The sequence below is a fragment of the Tachypleus tridentatus genome, chromosome 10, assembly GCF_004210375.1.
Source record: "Tachypleus tridentatus isolate NWPU-2018 chromosome 10, ASM421037v1, whole genome shotgun sequence".
Taxonomy (NCBI): Eukaryota; Metazoa; Arthropoda; class Merostomata; order Xiphosura; family Limulidae; genus Tachypleus; species Tachypleus tridentatus.
In genome coordinates, this window is record NC_134834.1 from 129,108,217 (window position 1) to 129,132,777 (window position 24,561).

General features: G+C 35.3%; 1 pseudogene across 1 annotated transcript in view; it reads right to left on the reverse strand.

The window, feature by feature from the left end:
* Window positions 1-3,933: 3,933 nt before the first annotated feature.
* The window catches only part of LOC143228507 (cyclin-Q-like), a 78,102-nt pseudogene continuing 57,474 nt past the window's right edge, over window positions 3,934-24,561 (reverse strand). Inside the window, exons 5-6 of the transcript XR_013015342.1 lie at window positions 5,077-5,305; window positions 3,934-4,023 (exon numbers count right to left, since the gene is read on the reverse strand). The product of XR_013015342.1 is annotated as a cyclin-Q-like (transcript). The remainder of the gene's footprint in view (window positions 4,024-5,076; window positions 5,306-24,561) is intronic.

Genomic DNA, 24,561 nt, shown 5'->3' on the forward strand with positions numbered 1-24,561 from the left:
AACAAAATAAAGAACTTTTATTCATTGTATAACTAACGAATGTTTGTTAAAGAAATTATTCGAGGTATACCTTGGTAAGTAGTTTTAATTTTTCTTTTAATTTGAAAGTGGCTGCTGGAAGTCATAAAGCCATAATTAGCCATTATAAATGTATGATCAGAGCGGAATACACAGTCTAGTATTGGCGAGTTTTATTGATAATGTAATTAAACTATATATTTTAAAGTTTATGAATTTAGCTTTGCTAATTTTGTGTTTTTAACTTTGATGGGTAAAATGCATGTTGTCAGTAAAAGTTGGCGGTGGGTGGTGATGACTAAATGCCTTCCCTCTAGTCTTACACTGATAAATTAGGGGCGGCTAGCACAGATAGCCCTCCAGTAGCTTTGTGCGAAATTAAAAAAAACAAAACAAACCATCAGAAATCTAAAAAAAATAGAACTAAATAGAATATCTAGTACTGGAAACCTTTTATTGGGAATATACTTAAACAACTAAGTATTTATTGAAGTAAAGTATTGGAAATGTAGTTTTGTAATTCTTTTTTTAATACATGTAAAAATGACTGATATCAAGGCAAGTTATTAAGACTATAAAATGGGTGTTCCCTGAAACTTGAATGCAGATTGTGGGATGTCATGAGAATTGGACACAAATAGCTTTCTGGGAAAGAGAAACCTCTCCATTTTTTTAAGAGACAACTATGACTTGTAAAAGTACACCTGTGGCAATAAATACAAACACCCTTTATTTTCAGCCTAGATTGATTATTTTGTGATATAATTACTGTACAACAGGAAAACAAGGTACTGTTTGAACAGTCTCTTATGATGCCTGGTAAATAAACATTAATTTCTAGAAGAGAACTAACTTTGTCTCTAACTATTTTATAATCTAAACATCGCCAAGATTCTGCAAAATGCCACCAGGCAAGCCCCATTTACAGGAAGATTTAAACAGTGTTTCTGTGCCAGACAATGCTTTGAAACACTCTGAATTAATTATCCAGTAAGCTGGTAAGGTATACTCTTTGCTTTAAACTTGTGCCAAGTCTTAATCCTGACTATTTTAACATTTTCCTGTGCTTTCATGAAAAAATTTGATTATAATCATGTTTGGAACATTAAAGACAAACAACCTACATTGAATATCTCATTAGTGGTGTATGAGTTCATATACCTGATGTTTAACCAGATTTACATTTTAAACCATTAGAAGCTTCTGCTGTCAGATAAAGAACACTAACTTTAAAACCTACAACACACAGTCGTATTATCGAACCCTGTCTCAACTAATGTTAATGTTGTGCCTACCTAAAGTTTCTTCTGTATCATTCTCCATTCCTAGGAATTCCACCTTAGAATGGTAGGATCTCTAACTATTAACCTAAAAAAATCATCTCTTAACTGGAAGATGAGTGCATTGTCACTAAATCTTAAAATGTGAAAATCTTATGGAAAAACATAATGAACGTCAATAGCTATCTGTAGAATTCCAACATAACACTGCACTACAGGGCAGCTTGGACCCTCTTTGTGTCTGAATTGATGAATAATTTAATTTTTAGTTATTTTCATAGTGATAATAATACGCTTGCCTCAATATTTGTACATTTCAAATTGATCGTCATTATTTCCCACTTAGTTGATGTTCTATTTCTGAAGTTAACCTCAAAAGATGCCTTTCTTACATTGACCAATACACCAGTGATTACTGCTGTAAACTTCTCAATTTAAAAAAAAAAGCAGTTTCTTGATGGAATTTCAAAATCAGTGACCAATTCAAGCTACAATTGGAATGACAAGGCTATTTAAGGATTTGGGCACACATTACAAAAATCTGTATAGAAAATGCTTCTGATAAGCCAGCAGTTCAGTTGGCAAATGTCATAATTTAAGTGATGACAAATGTGTCATTAGAAAAATTATATAAGATGTAAAACAATAAAAGTATATGCCATATCTTGAGGTTTCCAGATATTTTACCTTGAGTATGCCAACTCAACTTGGGCTTCCAAAGAGAGAGACAACACTCCCCCATTCTTCTCACACCATTGCTTGTTTTGAGTATTCTTGCAAAGCTAAACTAGGATTATCCATGTTAGCCATTCTTAATTTTGAATTGGTAAAGGCAGTTCATAAAAGCATCCACCACCTATTCTTTGGCTACTTTAATTAAATAATACTATTGGGCTATCACTCTTATAATGAACTTATAGCCCAAAAGTATAATGGATGATTCTGTTATTGTAATGAGATCAAACTATGGACCTGTGGATCCACAGTTTGTCAGAATAATGACTATTATAGATTAAGATGTTTATATTCTTGCATTTTTATGTGTGATATATACAAAGGTGCATCTACTATGGAGATATGTAATACAGGTAGTTTCACCCATCTATCTCCATTGATTCAGAGTTCTACAATTACAACATATTTCGAGTTGTTTGGTTGTAATTGCAGAACTCTAAATCAATGGAGATAGATGGGTGAAACTACCTGTATAATATATCTCTATAGTAGATGCAACTTTGTATATAACACACATAAAATGTCAGAAAAGACTACTACTTTAGTCAATTATTGACCCATACCCATTCTGTTAGCTACAGCACCACCATGCACAAACAAATACTAACCAGAAGCTCCTCATGGTACAACAGTGTGTCTGTGGACTAACAATGCTAGAAACCAGGTTTCAAGATCTTTAAGGCATATTTTGAGAAAAGAAAAGTTTCTTGGAACTCTTGACAGATGCCATGCACATTTTCTACATGTTTGTGATTTCTCAGCCAATTATAGTTAGATGTTAATAACTAATAGAAAGACGTTTTAAGATACTATCTCTCAATAGTTATTTTGAAATTGGTGCAAAGAATTTCATACAAATTTTGTCAAACCACTATTAGCATTGTTGCTGCTTCTGTCCTCATTAGGACTTCAGCATTTTCTCACTTATAAATGTTAAACAGACAGTTAAGCTGTATTTAACTTTATACTTTAGTTAATGATACATTATTTGTTTTCAAATGCATTTTAGATAGGTTAATTTTATAAAGTCAAACTGCCTCAGTTAATCAGGCTTAGGTAGGTGAAAGACCCAACATTCTGACAAAGGCAAAAGGACAGGAGAGGAAAGTAAAAATTTACAATTAAGAATATTACTGGAAGAAGACCAAGATTATCTGATGAAAAATTTAGAGGTATGAACATTTTTTTTCTATTTTTAATTTTAAACATTTTATTGCACAGTACTTTGATTATGATACTCCAAATATTCAGTGAGTGGAAATAATTAGCTACAGTACAAAAAAATAAATAAATTAAAATAATTTTTATTGTTTAATGAAATATTTATAATTTTTAATAAAATCTTAATTGTTTTGAAGATATTTTAAGAAAGCTCAGAGTAAGTATTGTTGTATTGTGTATCATTCTCTAAATAGGTTCAATCCCATAACAATAAGGCCAACAGAAACAATTCCCTAGGGAATGAGCCATTTGGACCTAGTTTAAATCCATGTACAACACTATTTCATGAGCTAGAGATGATTATATTTTAAAAATTGAAGTGAAGAAATAATTTATAAAATGATGTAGATTTGGTTAATACCTTTTCTACCACATCAGTTATTTTACAACTAAGACATCTAAAAAAATTGATGTAACATTTATATCAGTATTTTGTATGGTGTGTCACAGTTTGTTGGATGAGTTTAGTAATGAGCAAAAGCTTTAGAGGCATAAGTATACAACAAACCCCACAGAATTGGAATGATGTTAAAACATACAGACTTCTTTCTTGAAATTTGTGTACTTGGTAAATAAATAATTAAGGTTTTATTTAATCTTGTAAATCAAATACAGATTTTTGAACTAAAGCAGTACAACAACCTTCATTAATATATATATATATAAAATGTTTTCATCTCTAATTCTCTAATAATTCTGCATCATACACAGACAAGATGTCTTCCATTATTTTCCACAACTGGTCCTTGCCAAGATCTTCACAGAATGTCTAAAACAAAAATTTCCAAACTATCTAAAGTCTAAATAATGAATTTATACATTTTATAAACCAAAACTTTTTTTTTTCATTTGTATGGAGATGTTTAGGATATAGAACCAAATTGCTTATGTATTTCGTTAAACATTTACAACCAAAGCAATGATTTAATCTTAATTACTTGCTAACAAAATACTACCAATAAAATTTTCTTAATACACATTCAAATGTTTTTGGTAATTATTTTTTTAGCAGTTTCTTACTTTAATTCCCAAATATTTTATAATAATTTAATAATTTATTTTTACTTTCACGCTGTTGTTGCTGTATGGTAGAGCAACAAAATACATATAAATGGGATATACAACATATATATATATATATTAATGTAATATAATTGTCTGAAATCATTTTAAGTGTCTTTATATCTGTCCAAGCTCAAACAACCAAACCTTTGAATTGCTGAAAAACTGAAATTTTGGTCCTATTCCCAAATATTCAAGTATGTTTATTTTACATGATAAAACCTTGAGATACACTGTTTTCTGTTGTTGTTCCTGCTTTTATGGAAAATTATGCACCCATGCACAACATTGTTACCTGCAAGTGTATTGACTAACATGAAAATAGGTCCAAACTCACATCATGTCTCCCTTTTCAGTCATTCTACCCACAGTGTTAATATATTAAAACATTAATTTAAAAGGTGTTTTAATTAAAATATATCAGAACTAATATTTTCTTTTCCTTTGACACTGATATTTATTTTGTACCACTGACACATATGAAGGATCTTAGGATCCCCATTAAATGTTTTTAAGCAATAACTAAGACTTTACTCACCTACCTACACTGCTTCTAATTAAAAAAAAAAAGAAGAAATCAAAGTGAGTTACATTCTTGTCTGCACTGATTTTATTTGTGAAGAACATCATATTGGGTTCAAATTATATTTTACAGTAGTTTGGTGGTATGCCTCTGTCTGTAGACATGAACACATACCCCATTAATGCAGTTTTTATGCATAGAATCTTACACTGTGGTAAAAAAAACAAACATATTTACCTCATGCCATCTCAGTACAGCATCGTTGTTGTAATGAAACAGTGACACCATAACACTCTAATGCTAAGTAAATGATAGCTACAGCAACATGCTGTGGTTTATAGCGAAGACAGGAGGGTAAGTGATAGAAGTCGCACAGGAGAGACCAACATGTCCTGAATAAGGGTAGTTTGGCAAGAATATCAGGTGCTATCCAGTCTTGAACAGACTTTAGATAGTGAAGTAGGTACTAGATAAACAAAAAGTTAATACACTTAATTTCTTCCTTCCATCTTAAAATTGAGGCTCAAAAGGAACAAAAGATAGTGTTATAAATGGGATATACAATATATACATTAATGCAATAAAGTTGTCTGTAATTATTTTCAAAGAAGAAATAACTTGTAAAAATATAAAAATAATGATCAATCGAAACAGTGTGAAGATGGTCTAAACATATGCCTGAAAATAGTCATTTGGAGATATTATTCACATTTAAATAAAGAAAAGTATCACTTATCATAACCAACTAGCTTATATTTTTGAATATTTTACTGTAACTGACTGTAAACAGAATTTCCAATTTTTTAAAAAATGTGAAAAATGTTTCAATACAAAATACTAATGCAAAAAAAATAGGCTTCTTGTTCCTCGTGTAATTCTAGCTTGCAGCAGATAACATATGAGCAATACAAGTACTCATACCTTCACAAAACTGAGCTCCATGATAAATTTTCCAACATGCAAAACTTCTAAGAAACAGCCACAGTTAATTCATTATTTTGCTTCTCCAAACTTGCTTGGTACTGGTAAGTGGCAAGAACTCCCGCACTCCATTAGAAGAAAGGGAGTAAAAGTGCATTAGGGAGTGTGGATGGACTGCAACACCCAATAGGTGATCATGAAACAGTATTTTTAAAAGCATACCACAATGATTTAGTCAACTGAGGCAATGGAAGGGATGGGCAGCATCCCTTCTGCTTTATCCATGCTGTCCATGGATAGTGCAGTCTGGGAAAGATGTGTTATGATACAAGTATCTTGAGGAACTTGCATACAAGTGATCTTATGAAACACCCAATTTTAAGGGTGAGCATACACAACCATGAAAATACAGAAATTAACAAAGCCTAGTGAAGATCTCATGGAAGGATATCTGTGAATGGTTTTAGCCATTTAAGTTGACCCCATCTGAGTACAAACAGAACATTTGGTCAGGTACCACTTGTCAGACAGTGGGATCCAAAGTGAAACTGAAGCAAGGGCCTTTGAAAGAAAAGAAAGCATTAATAAAGACTTACTTGTCACATCTGCATTGAAGTCAGGAAAAGACCCACAGGAAGCAAAAACCAATGTGGTGTAGGTAGTAGAAATGAACTTGTGTGAAGTTATCCACATTTCCTATAATAGAATCTCCTCCAATGGCTGACAAAATGAGAGGCAAGGTAGAAGGGAAGTTGATGTAGTTGATGTGAGGAAACATGAAAGAGATCATGTCAGGAAGGAGACAAGGAGGTATAAAATACCTGAATGAAACATGAAATACAAGAAGGTAGGACTAACCAGGGAAAGATTACAGGAAAAGGTAAGTTGCAAAGGAAGAAACAGGTTCCCATATAACAATGGGAAGGGAAAAATTAGAAATGTAGGACAGGCAGATTGGAGAAAGGAGACTTCAACATCAAGACTCACATAGGCTGTAGGAGGGAAAGCATGACATGAATAAAGAATAAGGGAGAAGGAGTGATACTAAGATCTGGTAATGTTAAGGCAAAATAATCCAACCTATGAAAACTGCAGGTCAAAAGGAGGAAGAAATATACCAAAAGGAAGTGAACCAGGGAAACACAGAGACAGAAGTGCAAACAGAGGTAAGGTGAGAGCAGGAAGGACCACAATAATGTCCTAGACTGGGAGTGACAGATGCCTCAGTGGACGAAGGAATGGATCAATATGAAAAGGACCATGTGGAAATGGAAAGAACAGAAAGAGTGGGGTGTTATGCCACCCAACACCTGAAATTCAGAAGACTGAAGAATCCTCCTCAAATAACCATGTGTTAAACTTGGAGAAGCCTGAAACCCTAAATCAATGCCCCACTTGGATAGATAAATGGCCAAAGAAGAGCAAATGAAACAGGCTAAATGTGAACTACTTTGCAAGAGAAACTGGAAAATTTAGAGGAGTGCTGATGATTAGATTGATGAAACAGGTTGCGATGGAAGGGAAAAGTAAGGAGAGGTACCACCTACAGTTGCAGAAACTGAGAGAACCAAGGTTCCATAGGTCAGGTAGGAGCAACCAGAATGATCATGAATGGATGAAGGAGATGACAGAAAGTAAATGGATGAAAGGGTAAATAAAGGAACAGATGAAACCAATCACAGCTGAAGGTATCATCAGCAAAGGCTGTAGGAAAGGGAACCATGGATGAAAATGAAAATAACTGGGATTGAGGGTAGTGGTAAAGGCATCAATAAAGGGCATACCTAAATGAAAACACAGACACTGAAAATAGCAGGATGTGGGGACCACACCTGTGATAAGAAATCCAGACAGGAAAGATGTTCAACAAAGAGAGGAGAACAAGCATCCATGACATGACATCAAAATAATTTGATGTGTGTGAATCCAAGAAAGAAGATTCATAGTGCAAAAGAAAACAGTATAACTCATCCTGTAGAAATGTTAGAATGGATCATAAACTGCTGGCAACTGGTAAAAGAAAAATGATCCAAACTCAATGAGCAGACAAGAGTTTAAGAAAATTGATGTGAAATTTCCACAGACCAATGTACTGAAAACCCTTGGCAATTGCTTGTGCACCCCAGCTCTGAAAGGAAACATCTGTAACTCGGAACATGAAAGAGAAGTGAAGTTGCTGCCAACATATGGGCTTTGTCCAACACCAACAAAAATCAACAAGAAAGGGTATTTGTTTGTTTGCATAAAGCTACACAAAGGGTTATCTGTGCTCTGCCCACTATAGGTATTGACACCCAGTTTCTAGCAGTATAAGTGTGCAGACATTCTGCCGTGCCATTGGAGGTCAAAGGGAAAAGAAGATAAACAGAAGCATCCAAGGGTCCACTGCTCATGAAAGGCCTACTGAAACAAATGCATATACACCCTGCTAAATGATATGTTAGAGGTGACCATCATCCAAAAAGCTATTGAACCTTACTAGTATAAAGTATAGGAGTAAACAGTGCAATCAGAATGGCCAGCTCTGTAGAAAAGTAGACTTCAATTGAGACTGGTGTTGAAGAAAATACCCAGATGTACAAAGTGTTGAAGAGGATGAAAGAAAGACCTCTTCCAAAATGATCAACCACACCTTTGAGGAGTAGGACTGGCTGACTCTCATTTGGAAATAGGAAGAAGCCAGATGTTTATGTAAAAATGGAAGTGCAGTCCCCAGGATATGAATATGCTAAGCAATTGTGCAAATACTTGGCAAAAAACAGATGGCATGGAAGCAAGATCAATGGACAATTTGGCAGCAGTAAAAACCTGCATGGAGTAGGAATGACACCTGTTAGGGTAGGAAGACAAGAACTGCCTCAAACACACTGACAAACCAGAGATTCCAAGGAAGAAGAAAAAAAAGTCACTTATTGTTGGGAAAAATGGCAAACAGTGGTACCATAGCAATCTATTAGAGACAGGGGTGGATAGGGTAAGGTCAGGAAAAAGGGTTCAGAGTCAAACCTTGAGAACATTGGATTTCTTGTATGAAAAGGTAGATTGATAGAAGCCACCCACCAAGGTTACAATAATCATGTCAAACTGGAAATGTCAAAAACAGGACCATAAAAAATACTAGTATGTATGGAAGTTGGTGTCGGGTTCACAAGAATATAGCATTGTGGCCCATAAAAGTTCTAAAAGAGAAATGAGATATGTGTGTAGAGCCATAGCTAAGACAACATGCAACCGAAAGTGGAAGAGCAGGGGGATTTATCTCCAGCAACCACGTGAGGGTTCCTGCAAAACCCGCAAATAGAAACAGGAAAGCCAATGCTGGAAAACAGAAAAAAGTAGGATGAACAGGATATTTTTGGAGCCCATCCCCATAAATAGGTAAACTGAACCCACAACTGATGGAACCCTGCCTGAAAAATTGAAAGAGTGGACAAATTCAAAGCCCACAAGAGACAGGCATATGAATGTCATCACCAAACAGGATAGAAAAAGCATAGTGTAAACCTGAACAAAAGTGAATGGAAAACAACTGCATCAAGAGATAAAACACACACCTGAGAAGCTCCAAAAAACAAAGGCTGAACAGAATCCTTGGGAAGGTGTTGAAAAGCATGGCAAATTCTGGAGGAGGTGATCAAAATTAGACTGCATATGCCTGTAAAAGGTGTGAAAAATTCAGGAAGACTAAGGGCATGAACAGGAGACAACATGCATTCTATAAAAGCTAATATTGTCAGGGAATGGAGAATACTGTATGGGAAAATATATATGTCTTTCTCCATTTGGTAAAGTATTCAATTCCTTCTCTTTTTCTTAGGTTACCAAATAATATTCCAAACACAATTAAATTAAACAGTAACTTTGGTGTAAAATTGACATTTTGCTTCACTTCCAAAACAACTTTGAATAATAATTTTAATTTTCTCTCAATCAGAAGAGGTGTCACTAATATCTCTTTATTTCTGAATGAAATTTTGGACAACTTACTAAACATTATTCACTTTCAGCTTAATTAAATTCATATAATCAAAATTTTGATGTGAAACAGTTTTAAAAACATTAAAATACTTCTTTTCATCCTGAAAAGTTTTTATCATTGACAAGAAAGTTTCAATTTATATACTCAATTAGTTTCAAGTAGATTGATATTTGTTAACACATTTATTTTGATACTTTACATTATTAATTATAATAGTTGCTGCTTTAGTTATAGGTATGGTAGCACTATACTCTTGGATAAGACAGTTTATAATACATATGACAATATATTTATGAATTTAGAATTTTAAACTACACTTTTATTTCAGGTCCATAATTAATACACTTTATCAATAATTAAAAACTGAAGTATACCTTCATCTACTCAGTAGTTTTTTTTTTTAAGAATATTATCAATGTAATATATTTTATTGCAGCTAAGTGCTAGAATGTGTGTATGTAAAACATTTAGAATTTACATTCTAAAGCATCAGCCAAACAAGATATTAACATGTATTGTTAATGTAGCATAGAAAGAAAATACAATTTCTGTCATAGTATAATATGTATGAGAGATAATTTACCACACATATTTTACATATGAGAGTGCTAAGATACATTTCTTTATTGATCACTTCTTAATGGAATAATAACAGAAGCATGAGATGACTCCAAGATGGCAGTGAATCAGAAAATATGTTGCACCAATAATGGGGTAAAATAAGCAAAGATATCAAGAATATTTAAAACCTGGAGGTGCTCTAAAATGAAACCTGGTGGTTTTCTCAGATTCAAAATATGTTCAAAAAAACTTTTTGCTCTCAGTGTGCTTTTAAATTGTTCAAGAAAATACTAAGATCCAAAATGAAACCTTTAAATTAAAAAAATAAAAACGTATTACAGGAATGTGTCTGAAAGAAATTTACACATCTCAGTTTTAGACTTTAGAAACATGAAATACTGATTAATGCTGGTAAGTAAAATGAAAATGTCACAAAATTCAAATGTATTGCTATAAATGTAGAACTTTAAACATTCATACAGGATAAAACTAACTTTTGACAATAGATTACATCAATCATAAAATGCTTAAAAGTTATCATAAGCTTAATCATTGGCTAAATTTGTAGATAAACTCCAAACAATAATCCAACAATGATTCTAAGAAATATTTGCAATTGGCCAATTGCTAGTATTGTATTCAAGAAATGAAAGAGTTATAGGAACATACTAAAGAATAATGTTAATACACACCACTTTTTTTTGTAAAGCCAGTGATGTACTTGTCATAATGATACCATTCCACAATTAAAAGTATGTATCCTTAAAACCTGAATATTTTTAGAGATCACATTAAGATCAAAAAGTGGTAATCATTTTGCTACATATCTCTCCTACAGAAAGTGTAAAGTTGTTTGAGAAATTTTATGCAATTAATTTATTTTAAAATTACTAAACTTATTACTGACTCAGAACTCACGGATTGTCTAATACTTCCAGAACTAAAGTTTAGGAGACCCTTAGCTGATTTTAAGTCCTCACACCTACCAAAGACAATTATATAGTTTATTTATAAAATCTTAATCAACAATGGTGAAACAGCTCAAACAGAGCTCCAGTATGAATGCTTTAATATTTTTAAACATCTATAATATTCCTACTTTTGTAAAATCTAAGATATATTTACACACACACAAACTTTTTTTGAAAGTCTTAAGGTAATGTATCTGCTTTTTCACATTGTATGAAACCATTTTCATTACCTTTGCATTAACTTTAATTCCGTATCTTCATTTTGCTCTAAGTCAACTGTTCAAAAAATTGTTTGAATTTAGAGAAACAAATACAAACACATTAATATTGCAAAAGATGAAACTAATTATTAAATTAATTTCCAACTAACAGAAGCTTCACTTAAATATCAAGTGCAAGAGTTGTTATTTACCCTTTAATAATAACTATAGAAGAACATATATATGAAGTATATTAATTTTCACATATTAAAATATCATAAACATGTACTAAATTTTCGTCTACCTACTGAATATCAGTTTACCTGAATACCATAGTGCATATCGTACCATACAAAAGTTTTAGGACAAAGTCAAAAATTAGATTTCAAGCCACTCATAATAACAATGGAAGGTAAACTGCAGGTGAAACATCAAAACTATTAATCTTCATATTTAATACAACAGAAACTCAGTGGAAGTGCTTCAGTTCAGCAAACAATATTTTTGTGTCCCCCTTTTGCTTTAAATAACGGCAAACAGTCTTTCAGGTATTGTTCAATGCACTTAATCAAAGTGTCTTCAGGATTTTACTCCAAATGTCTCTAATACACTCCCATAAAGTTTCTTCAGAAGTAACTTTTGATTTGCTAAGTTTTTGATATATTAAATCCCAGATCTGAGGTAATACTGGGGTTCTGTAGGGGCTACTGGATCATTTGAATGGTTCCAGCAACTTCTTTCTTAGTTAAATAATTTCTGCATAGTTTGGATGGGTGTTTGGTAGTAGAATCCTTTAACAATAATATACAAACCACGGGGTGTACCATGATGGATAAGTATCTGGCAGATCATGTGCTGGTCCATTATTCAATCTATTTTACAAATATTTTCTGCTGTCTCAGCAGAAAAACACCTCCAAACCATTACACTGCCTTCCCCATGCTTCCATGTAGATGCTATACATTGAGTTAAGTATCTTCCACCTTTTTTACACTGGACATACAACCAATGATTTGAACCAAATATTTCCAACTTTAACTCATCTGTCCATAACACCCTTTTCCAATCATCAACAAACCAGTTTTGTACTTTTTTAGTCAATTTCAATCTCTTTATGATACTTAAAGATCAAAGCAAGGGTTTTTTAAAACTCCTATACAACCAAATATACCATTCCCGATGAATATTCTCGTTTTCCTGTACAATATATTTTATATCTTTAGTGCTTAGAGGTACTGATTATATTTTGTTAAATAATTTGAAAATAGGAATATTTTTTATTATTATTATTTTTTTTAATAAATACATTGGTGATTTGGCTAGTTATACCTCATATGTGGTAATATTACTGTACTATATCACTAAACAATCCTATTGCATATAGAATAAAACTAATTAGAAACGTCAATTGCCAAGACACATCCCAAGTACTCAGCTTTTGGGTATCAGGTAGAAGTTATTTAGTAAAATGTAAATGAAAATAATTTGGTTTATTAAATACACAGAAATATTATAACACTCTCAAAGAAAGTTTTTTCTACCACTTTGAATATTCTCTCTAAATCAGTTGGTCCTTATTGCTTTTATATATCTTCTTACATTTCCCTAACCATCTAACATTTTATGTGTTCTTTCTACTTATTGTTTTTGCATTTCTTGCGTCATTTAAAGTTCTCTCCATATGTAATTATTCATTTTTATGAGAGCTAACTTTCTTGCAAGCTTATTTTCTCTGTCTACGCATGGATTTCTGTGGTTTGTAAAGCAGACTATTAGTTTATATCCAGTTATTTTACATGTTTTCTCTATCTTTTTGTATGTTTTGTAAGCTTTTTGGTACACTGACAACTGTTATGGTAAGTAAACAACTGTTACAAACACATGAAAAATTATTATAAGTATACTTGTGATAAGAAATTACCACTAGATTTTCTATTCAGTGCATTTCAAACTTCAGAAATGTTTGAGTTCTGTAGTAAGTTAATATTTTTTGTGTGTCTTTTGCTTTAATAACTACAGACAGTCTTTAATTAAATATGTTGCAACACTGCCTGAACTTTTCTTTGGAAGTAACTTTTGATTTGCCAAGTTTTTGATATATCAAATCCCAGATTTGCTCAACTGGGTTGAGATTGGGTGTTTGTGTGGATCATTGCATCATTTAAATGAATCCAGCAGTTTCATTCTTAGCTAAATAATTTCTACACAAGTTGGATGAGTGTTTGAGGTTGTTGTCTTCTTTGTAGTAGAATACTTTACCAATAATATGCAAACCACTGGGTACATCACGATGGTTTAGTGTCTGATTGATCACGTGTTCATCTATTATTCCATCTATTTTACAAATCTCTCCTGTCACCTCAACAGAAGTTAATATTTCAAACTTGAAATCATCCCCCCCCCAACACCCTTTTCCAATAATAAACAGTCCTGTTTTTACACCTTTAGCAAATTTCAATCTCTTTACAATATTTGAAGATTGAAGTAAAGGTTTTTCTATGTTTTTTTTAACCATGGCATGATAACAAAACAATGTGTAGTGATAAAAACACTTTTTTTATCAAAATTTATTTGTGGAGTTCTGTTAAATTGATTTGTTCTAGCATATACCAGTACCATATGCTCACTTCTTTCTATAGAATTAAGACAGTTATTTCAGTCCCTAAATTTGATCAATGTGCTCATTAAAGCAGAACCCTTACAACATGACCTTGGTACAAGTATATGGGAATTCTTACCCTGGCTTATTCAGTTGTCAAAAGAGATCGGAGAAACATTACCATAGTGTTGAAATTTACATTCTATAACAGCATAGAAGAATTAGCCTCATAAAATGGAAAAAAAAATGACAAAACATTCTTTTGTGCTAACATTTTTGCATAGTACTGTATATTTAGTTTGACAAATATATTTTGTTGTATTCACACTTAATTTGATTGCATATACATATATATAAACGTTTTTTTAAATACACTGGCAACCTGACTAGTTATACCTTGTATACGTGGTAATATTATTGTTCTATATTGTTCATAGCTTTCCTATTTCACTATAAATAAAAGTAAATAAAAACACCACTTAATAAAGTTCATCAAGCACTATGCTTCTGTGTGTCAGGTACGAGATATTAATAAAGTATAACTTAAAAGAATAAAAACATAAATTACTCTTAGGTTTTTTTCTACATCATTTTGAGTAAGAGTGTTTATTACTTGTGTATCTTTTTTTTTTTTTAATAGATAACTTTTCACTTTTATTGTACCTACATTTTAAGTTTACATCTGTTTATCTTCTTTTCACAACTTTTGGAAAAGGGTAGATGTTTCCTATTCATCATTTTTAAGTACATATTAAGTGTTATGTATTATAATTTATCTCGGATGAGCCTCCAATTTATTATGGTGCAAATTATGATTTACCTTGGTCGAGCTTCAAATTTATTAGGTTACATATTACAACTTGAAACAGCCTGACACCAAATTAAATTTTAATTTAGAAGTTAAATGTATATCAATATGTATCAAAAATTTAGAAAGTTAAAAACAATACCGAGTCTTCTATCTGGTCTAAAACTGAATATTTTGTCGATAGTTCACTACAAGTGAGTTAGTTTTGAGTAGATATCAGTGCAGTTCACTTAACAGGTAGTTAGTTAAGTTAGCTCTCTATTTGTGGCTTGCCTTATACTACAGGGTGTTCGGAAAGTCACTGTGCAGTTTTGTAATCGTATTTTATTCAGTCTATTTCAAGCTAGCAACTGATAGTGGTGTTTAGAAACAAAATAAGAAGGATCCAGGCCTGTATTGATGCCAACAGGAGTCACTTTCAACATTCTTTATAATTGTCATTCATATTTACCTCCTGTATTCTATATTGAAACATGTCTGTTAATAAATATATAAGTGCACAGTGACTTTCCAAACACCCTGCATTTACAAGCAGATTTTTCACTGAAAAAGATATATAATGTCCTTATAGAAATTCTAACATCTGAAGTTAAATGTTCATAATCTATAAGTGTTCCTAGTCAAATATGTGTAATTTCCCAATTGATAAGCAATTATCACAGTTACATCTTATGAGGTTTATTGTATATTAACTGTAGCTGATTTATAAATTTTAGGTAAAGTTTACTGAAGTTCACTTAGCCACACTAATGGCAATAAGTGGCATTTTACATACAGACATAGTACATTGTTGATCCCTACTACTCGAGACTCTTCTACAGATTTAGGGAATAGGTGGGAATTTCACAGAAGCCATTTAACAGTGCAAGATACACAGATTTCTAAATATGTATTGCCAAAAGATACAGCAGTATTAAAATAAATAAACATTAGTGAATCCATTACATAAAGTATACTCTCTTTATAAATTTTGCAGATTTTAAATATCCTTTGATTCCCAGTGTTAGAAAAACAAAGGACTGTAGTTAATTCTTATTGTTCATTCATATCCACTGTAATGGGGTGATTATAGACCAAAATATTATAAATTTTAAAAAATTCCTAAGTACAATGGTCTAGCCACAAGATCCAGTTTAATTATAATATTCATCTACAATCAAGCTACCTATTCACCAATTTTATTTGTTTTCAAGCCAAAAAGTTTGAGAATTGAGTCATCAAGTGTCACTAATCACCTTGTTTTATGGTAATTATGGACAAATTGAGTTGTGGAAATAATGTTTTTTTAACAGATTTATTCCTGTTATTGAATCAGGTGAAATAAATGTTTTTAGCCCTTCCAAGCAATTGCTTCTACTGATCACGAATTCATCTTTCTTCAAGTAATTGAGTATGAACTGTAAAGTTCAATTACAAATACAGCTTATTTTAATTCCTGTCTCTTGAAATAAAGTTTTCTTTTAATTATTCTTTCATTTAAATACAGTTTATCATTTTAATTCTAATTCAATCACAATAAAATTAGTAAGTTTTGATTGATTGATTTAGTGTTTTATGGCACAAAGCAGCGAGGCTATCTGCGCCAAACATCCGGTAAAAATGTAAAAATAAAGTAAAGTAGTAAAAGACATAAAAGGAAATGAAGGTGAAACGAAAAAGTATAAAACCAATGTTGACACCTAGTCTACAATGTTAAGAGAGAAAGCAGAGTATAAGAAGTTGTCAGGTATTTACTCCAGCAAAATGGTAATGATCATAACCCACCAGGAAGACTAACAGGTAAGTTCAAAAACCACCGTCAGTCACCTGAAGTTGGCCTTTCCAGTCCTGGTTTCGGGTTATGTGTCACAGCAGCCATTATCAAAATGTAAAATAATAGAAGTTTTAAAAGACACAGAGCAAAATCGTAATAATGAGTTGCCAAATGTCCAGAAAAAAGATAAAAGTCAAGTAAATGGAGTAAAATTTGTAAAAGTAAACAAAGGTAAAAACAAAACAGCAATTAAAACAGAAAATGGCGTAAAAACCAATGGTGACATCCAGTCTACAAAGTTGTAAAGTATTTACTCTAGCAAAATGGTAATGATCATAACCCACCAGGAAGACTAACAGGTAAGTATAAAAACCACCGTCAACCACCTGAAGTTGGTCTTTCCAGTCCTGGTTCCGGGTTATGAGTCAATATGGCCAGTACTAAAAGGTAAAGTAGTAAAAGTGTGAAATGATATGCAGCAAAAGTACAATAACAACTCACCAGGACGACTAACGAGTAGTTCAAACAGTAGCGTTAGTCACCTGAAGTTGGCCTTTCCTGGTGTCGAGTTATTTAATGTTTGGGCCATTGTCCAATGCCAAATTGAATGAGAGAGATTAAAACTGTAAAAAAGGAACCACAATTAAAAAGGTGTAATGAATAAATATGCAACACTTAAATGAGATTAAAAAGATTAATGGCCATTAAAAAATTAAAAACGTTATCAAGGTGGACAGAGACACCATCACCAATAACACTGTCCAATGTTACAGATTGACCCTGGGAAAAAATATGTTTAAAATATTGCCGTTGTTGAGAATTGTAACGATGGCAAGAAAGTAAAACGTGGCTGATAGTGATTTGAGTGTTACACAAACTACACATTGGTGCATCAGTTCCAGATAAAACAAAATGATGAGTTAAAAAACTGTGACCAATGCGTAGCCTAGTGAGAATAACTTCCTCCTTCCGAACTTTATGGAAGCTAGATGGCCAAAGTCCAATATAGGGTTTGATTTGAAAAGGTTTGTTGTCACGTTGCTCACTCCAAGTGGACTGCCAGCTGGCACGGAGCCGAGCCTTGAAGACAAGACCATAGTCCATGTACGGAATAGGCACAGGGGTGATGGTGCTACAGCAGACAGATTTAGCTGCCATGTCTGCAAGCTCGTTCCCGCGAATACCAACATGGCCTGGTATCCAGAAAAACTAGATTGAAGTAGCTGTTAATGAGAAATGGGCCAGTCGGTTTTGAATATCAGTGAGAATAGGATGTGAGCCAACATGTAGCAATTCCAAGGCAAGTATAGAACTAAGTGAATCAGTATAAATAGTGCAGTTGGAGTACTGCTCAGCTGCAATAAGATTCTGGGCAAGATATATGGCATACAGTTCAGCAGTGGATACAGAAGCTGTAGAGGTGATTCTGCACGCAACTACTGAACCACAGCAAACCACAGCAGAGCCCACTGAATTACCTGATTTGGAACCATCTGTATAAATGGGAACTGAATGAGTGTTTGAAAGATACTCATTGAATAAAAGACGGTACTTCCAATCTGGAGTATCTGCCTTTTTTAGGTGACTGAAAGAAAAGTCACATTTGGGGGCTGTAATAAGCCATGGTGGGATGGGCTGACCTGTGGAATCTGCAATGTTATCCAAGGACAGACCCAATTCACCCAATTGCACCTGGATGCGAAGGCCAAACAGAGCAATGACAGATTGTCTGTTCTGAAAAAGTACTGCCCACCGAGGAAGGAAAACACATTCCCAGGTGGGATGTTTTGGTAACGAACGAAGTTTCGAAGTATATTGTAAAGATAGTTGCAAACGGCGAAGGTGTAGAGAAGGTTCATGAGATTTAATGTATATGCTTTGAACTGGAGAGGTACGGAAAGCCCCAGTGCAGAGTCTAAGTCCTTCGTGATGAATGGGGTCCAGCATCTTTAAGGCCGAGGGTCTGGCAGAGCCATAGACCATTGATCCATAGTCGAGTTTCGATCGAATAAGAGCACGATATTCCTTTAACAATGAACAACGATCTGCCCCCCAACTGGAAGAAGAGAGGACACGGAGGATGTTCAGTGCTCTTGTGCATTTGACCCAAAGCTGCTTTAAGTGTGGTATAAAGGTCAGTTTACGATCAAAGATAAGTCCCAAGAACTTCGTTTCCGAGACCACTGGCAGCAAAACTTCATCGATATGAAGTTTAGGATCAGGGTGAATACCCCGTCGACGGCAAAAGTGCATGCATACGGTTTTAGAGAGAGAGAGAAATTAAAGCCGTTCGCCAGAGTCCACTTCCGTACAAGATTGAGGGCAGTTTGTAGTTGCCGCTCAATATATCTCATGTTTGACGACTGACATGAGATGTGAAAGTCGTTGACATACAGCCCATTCGCAACAGTGAGAGGGAGTTGTTCAGTGATGGCATTTATCTTTATACTGAAAAGTGTGACACTCAAAACACAGCCTTGAGGGACTCCAAGTTCCTGTACAAAAGTACGGGAAAGTGTCGAACCCACATGAACTTGGAATCTCCTGTCCATTAAAAAATTTTTAATAAACATGGGTAGATGGCCACGTAACCCATATGTATGGAGGTCTCGCAAAACACCATACCTCCATGTTGTGTCATAAGCCTTCTCTATGTCAAAGAATTTTGATACAAGATGTTGGCAGTTGAGAAAGGCTTCTCTGATAGATGTTTCAACACGAATTAGGTGGTCTGTGGTGGAGTGCTGTCTTACGGAACCCACACTGGGTGGGTCGAGAGGAGGTTGTTTGATTCAAGGAACCAAACAAGACGAGCATTAACCATCCTTTCTAAGGTCTTACAGAGACAGCTCGTCAAAGCAATTGGACGGTAGTTTGAAGGAATCTTGGGATCTTTCCCTGGCTTAGAGAAGGATAAAATAATAGCCTGGCACCAGGCATCAGGAAAAACATTCTCCTGCCAGATCCGGTTGAAGACAATCAGAAGGACATCAAGAGAAGCAGGAGATAGATGGTGCAGCATGTCATAATGAATATCATCAGGTCCAACAGACGTACTGGCAGACTGATGAAGGGCCATTTTCAGTTCCACCAGGGTAAAGGGACAATTATAGTCAAAGAAACAGTCAGTTCGAAAGGAAAGAGGTGATCGTTCTGCCCGAGTCTTGATGGCCAGGAAGGTGGAGGAACAAGCAGAAGTGCTAGATACCCAGCAAAAGCTTTCACCTAGAGTGTTAGCGATGTTCCGAACATCAGTCACCTCCTGACCATCAGAGAGTAAGATCGAGAGGGGGACAGAATTGTACTGCCCATTAACCTTTCGAATCCTGTCCCATATGATCTTGGAACTGGTGATAGAAGATATGCTGGTTGTGAACTTAATCCAAGATTCCTTCTGGCTTTGATGTCTTACCCACCTAGCATGTGCACGGGCCTGTTGGAAAGCAACCCCGGTTTGAAAGTGTGGGATATCTACGAAAAGTATCCCAGGCCCGCTTTTGAGCCTTCCGTGCTAAGTGGGAAGCAGGATTCCACCACGGACGAGGATATCGTGGAAAACGTGTCGAGGTTTCAGGAATACATTGAGCAGCTGCATGTGTAATACAGTCAGTTATCGCTGCTACACAGTCATCTATTGATGGCTGATTTACGATGGCAGGACCAAGTTCTGCAAGAGCAGTGAAAGTGGACCAGTCTGCCTGATTTAGCTTCCACCGGGGCACGCAGGTAGGGTGGCATCGATCACGGCCAGTCTCTCTCAAAAGGATCAGAAAATGATCATTGCCTAGTGGATTACTGTCAACCCTCCATGAAAAATGGGAGAATGATGAAGGGGAGCAAACCGAGAGATCAATAGTGGTAAAGGACTGACTAGGTGCATGAAAGTAAGTGGAAGAACCAGTATTGAAAAGAGAAAGATTGTGATCAGAGAGCATCCGCTCTACAGATCGACCCCTCCCATCAATAACAGCACTTCCCCAGAGGGGATGATGTCCATTAAAATCCCCCAGGATTAGAAATGGAGACGGCAACTGTTCAACGAGAGCATCAAGGTCTGATTGATCATATGTCTCTCCAGGGAACAGGTACAGAGAACAAACAGTGATGGTATGACCCAAGGAAACACGGATGGCTTCGGCCTCCAAGGGTGTGTTGAGTGACAGAGACAGGGTGGGCACATGCTGATCAACCAACAGTGCCACCATGTACTCAACCATCACACAACCTGTCATTTCTGTACAGAGAAAACTGCCGAATGGAGACTGTATCAGCAGATTTGAGAAATGTTTCTTGTAAAGAAAGACAAACAGGATGGTAGGAAGCAATCAGCGTTTTGATATCATCCAGATTAGAACGTAAACCTCGACAGTTCCATTGTATCAAGGTGGCCATTTTTAAGAACGGGTAGGTGAAGTGGCTGGAGAACCCTTCGGTTTACGACCACGTATTTTTTCTTTACTGTCTTTAGTCGGAGGAGGTCTAGCAACCTCCATGGATCCTGTCCTGGGTCGAGTGGGCAGGTTTTTGTTATTGGAAGGGGAATCCAGTGACTGAGGACACGAACGAATAATTGTTTTGTCTCTTGTGGTGGGAGAAAAAGATGTATCAGAAGAAATGCCTGTATTTGAAACTGAAGGACGTGGATCTTGAGGTTTGTTGGAAGGTATGGGAGGAACAGAGATGGGTGTGGAAGTCAATTCATCAACCTTTTTAACCACAGAGGTCAAAAGGCTTTTCATTTGTTTTGAAAACGATTCTCTTGGAGGCAGAGAGAAATCTGTCTGCACTCCCACTGTAGTTGTGGAATGAAGTGCAGCAGCATATGTCCGAGATGGAGTGGTGGACAGCAATTTCCGAGCCTCAGGATAATTAATGTTATATATCGTTTTCAAACGCTGCACCTCTTTTTCCTCCAACCATTTTGGGCAAGAATGAAAGTAAGAGGGGTGAGAACCATTGCAGTTGATGCAAAGTGGGTTCATGTCACAGTCATAGGCATCGTGGTCCTTGCCTCCACAACGAGCACATGTCAGGGAACCACGACAAGATGTCTTTGAGTGGCCGAATCTCTGACATTGGAAACATCGAAGAGGGTTTGGAATGTATGGTCGAACCCTGCAAATGAGATAAACTGCCTTGATGGTGGCAGGTGCACGTGGTGCAGTAAATGTTAAAACAAGGGTATTTGTTGGCAGTATAACTCCATCTTTGCAAGTGGAGATGCGCCTCACTGCAGAAACTCCTTGATTGGAGAGACCAGTGAGAATCTCTGACTCGGGAACGTTCTTCAAATCCCTTTCAACAATAACTCCTCCTGAAGAATTCAAAGTAGCATGAGGTGTAACCTCAATAGGTATATCCCCAATTGCCTTTGAATTCAAGAGGAGTTCACTGTGTTGGGATGTGGATGTTTCAACCAATATGTCACCAGATCAAAGCTTCTTTACTGACTTTGGAGAGCCAGCAAGTCCCTTCTGAATAAAAAAGGGGACATTTGCCCTAAAGGTTTTTCCGAAAGAGAATGTAATATAAGAAAATGAGGTACGTGTGCTACTGATGTTGAAGATTGCTGTTCAGAGTCTTCAAGACATGGTCGCTTACCCATTGACTGTTTTTTCACAATTTTATTTAAATTTTTTGGAGGATCCATAGGAAAAAGGATTAATTTCGGTACCCATTGACCCCACCCACCATGGAGCCCTACAAGGGGACGCACTACAAAGTCATGCAAGGACAATGCAGCAACGCCAGGGTTTCGTGAGCACTATACCCAAACACCAGCATCAGGCACAATGTCCACAATAACCGTTGAGAACTTCCAACACTGGTACTTGGTTGACTCTAGCCCAAGTGGACCAGCCGATTGACCCAAGGGGGGCCACCCAAAGGCAGCCCGTCTACAGGAATTCGAGGCCAAAGTGGTGTGTTAGGGTTGGACCCCTCAACCACCAGGATCCTCTCCTCCCCTTCACAGGTCGCCATGCACCGCAAACACGTGGGTGGATGTTTAGATCCCAGAGAAGGTAACCAGACAGAACAGAACCTTCCCTGGGAGGTCCGCTCACCACGTACAGGAATCCACACCGAGGGGAAAAATTAGTAAGACCACTTATAAAGTCACACAATATGTCAGTTTCTTTTCCTCCACCATATAGTGTTTATTTTGTCTAAGCTTCAGTGTTTCTTGCTTCTTTTATTTTGCTTAAAACAAATCATACCACCTGTTCTTTCACATTATAATTGAATACCCAATTATTTTGAAGATCAAATAATTATATGCTACATTTATTCTTGGATTACCATATCCTTTCTCAGTCAAGAGAAAAACCTGGAGCTGTTGACCAGACTGATGTCTTGTTGAAAAGGTAGTCAGTCTGTGTTTTAAATTTCCTCATGTTATTTCCCTCTCCTGTTGCTTGTGAAGGACTATCCTTGAAATACCTCTGAACTGTGAAAAGAATTAAAGGAGGAGAAACAAGGATCAATTTGATTTGAAATGAAATCAAATGATCTTTGATTGCCTAAGAATGCCCTTTATTGAATACTGATCTTTAACAGTTTGGCAGACATTTCACATCTTCATAGTCTTTCCACCCACTGAGATGACTGAACATTGGCCTAGTCTATCCAAAATTGTTGATAATAGAAAGTCACTAAAAATGGCAAAGAGAGAAGTTATTCATAGACTTCCTGGAACAGTGTGTACAACATTATACTTTATTTACATCTTTAACACTTTTTGGATCAGAAATGTTACAGATTTCTCTTGTTTCCTCCTCAGAGTGGAAACACTTAACCATATCACACGACACCTTTATGTGCAGACTTATGTAATGGTATCAAGTTTCAGCTTGGAAAAAGTTTATACAATTTGTATTAGTATAGATATCACTTTTTAGGTTGGGCAATTTCCAAAATGTTTTTTGTGAGACACTGTTTAAACAAAAAGAAAAAAACAACAAGTGTTTCTTTTTGTTTGTTTTTTATTGTTGATAAGAAAATTTTATTTTATATATTCAGTTAGTTTCAACTTTATTCATATTATTAACAATTTTTTTTTAATATTTTATAAGATTCCATCAAGGCCTTAATGTCATCCAGATTAGAATGGAAACCTCGACAGTTTCACTGTATCAAAGCGTTCATTTTTATTTAGGTAAAAGTAAAGGGGAACCCTTTGGTTTATGATCACTTCATTTGTTGTTATTAAAAGATCTGTTGACCTCCATGGAGTCTGCCCTTGATTGAGTATGCATGTCTCTGTCAGTAGTGACAATTCCAGTGACTAGGGGTAAGAATGAATTATTGTTCTACATCTTAGGGCTGAAAGTGGACCCAAGCATCACCAGATGGAATGGTGGGGACAGAGACAGAAGTAGACACTGACTTGTCAACTTGCTTATCCACAGAGAGAAAAAGACTTCATGTGGTTTGAGCATGACACTATTGGAGGCACAGAAGGATATGTCTACACTCCCACTGTAGCAGTGAAACATAGTGCAGCAGCATATATCCAAGATAGAGTTGGAAACAATAACTGCTGAATATCAGGGTTAGAAATGTTATTAATCATTGTCAAATGCCATATACCTTTATCCTCCACCCACTTAGAGCAAGTACAAAAATAAGAAGGGTGAGATCCACTGTAATTAACATAATGAGAGTCCAGTTCACACATGAAGGTGTCATTGTCTTTGCTTCCACAATAAACACACATCAAAAGAATCATGACATGATACCTTCGAGTGACCAAACCACTGTCACTGGAAACATCCAAGGGGGTTGGGAATACATGGCTCTACCTTAAAGTTCAGATAACCTACCGTGACATGTGCAATTGGACTTGGTGATGTGAACATCAAAATTAGAACATTAGTAGGTAGCATAATTCCAACCTTATGAGTGAAGATAGACCTCACTACAGAAACTC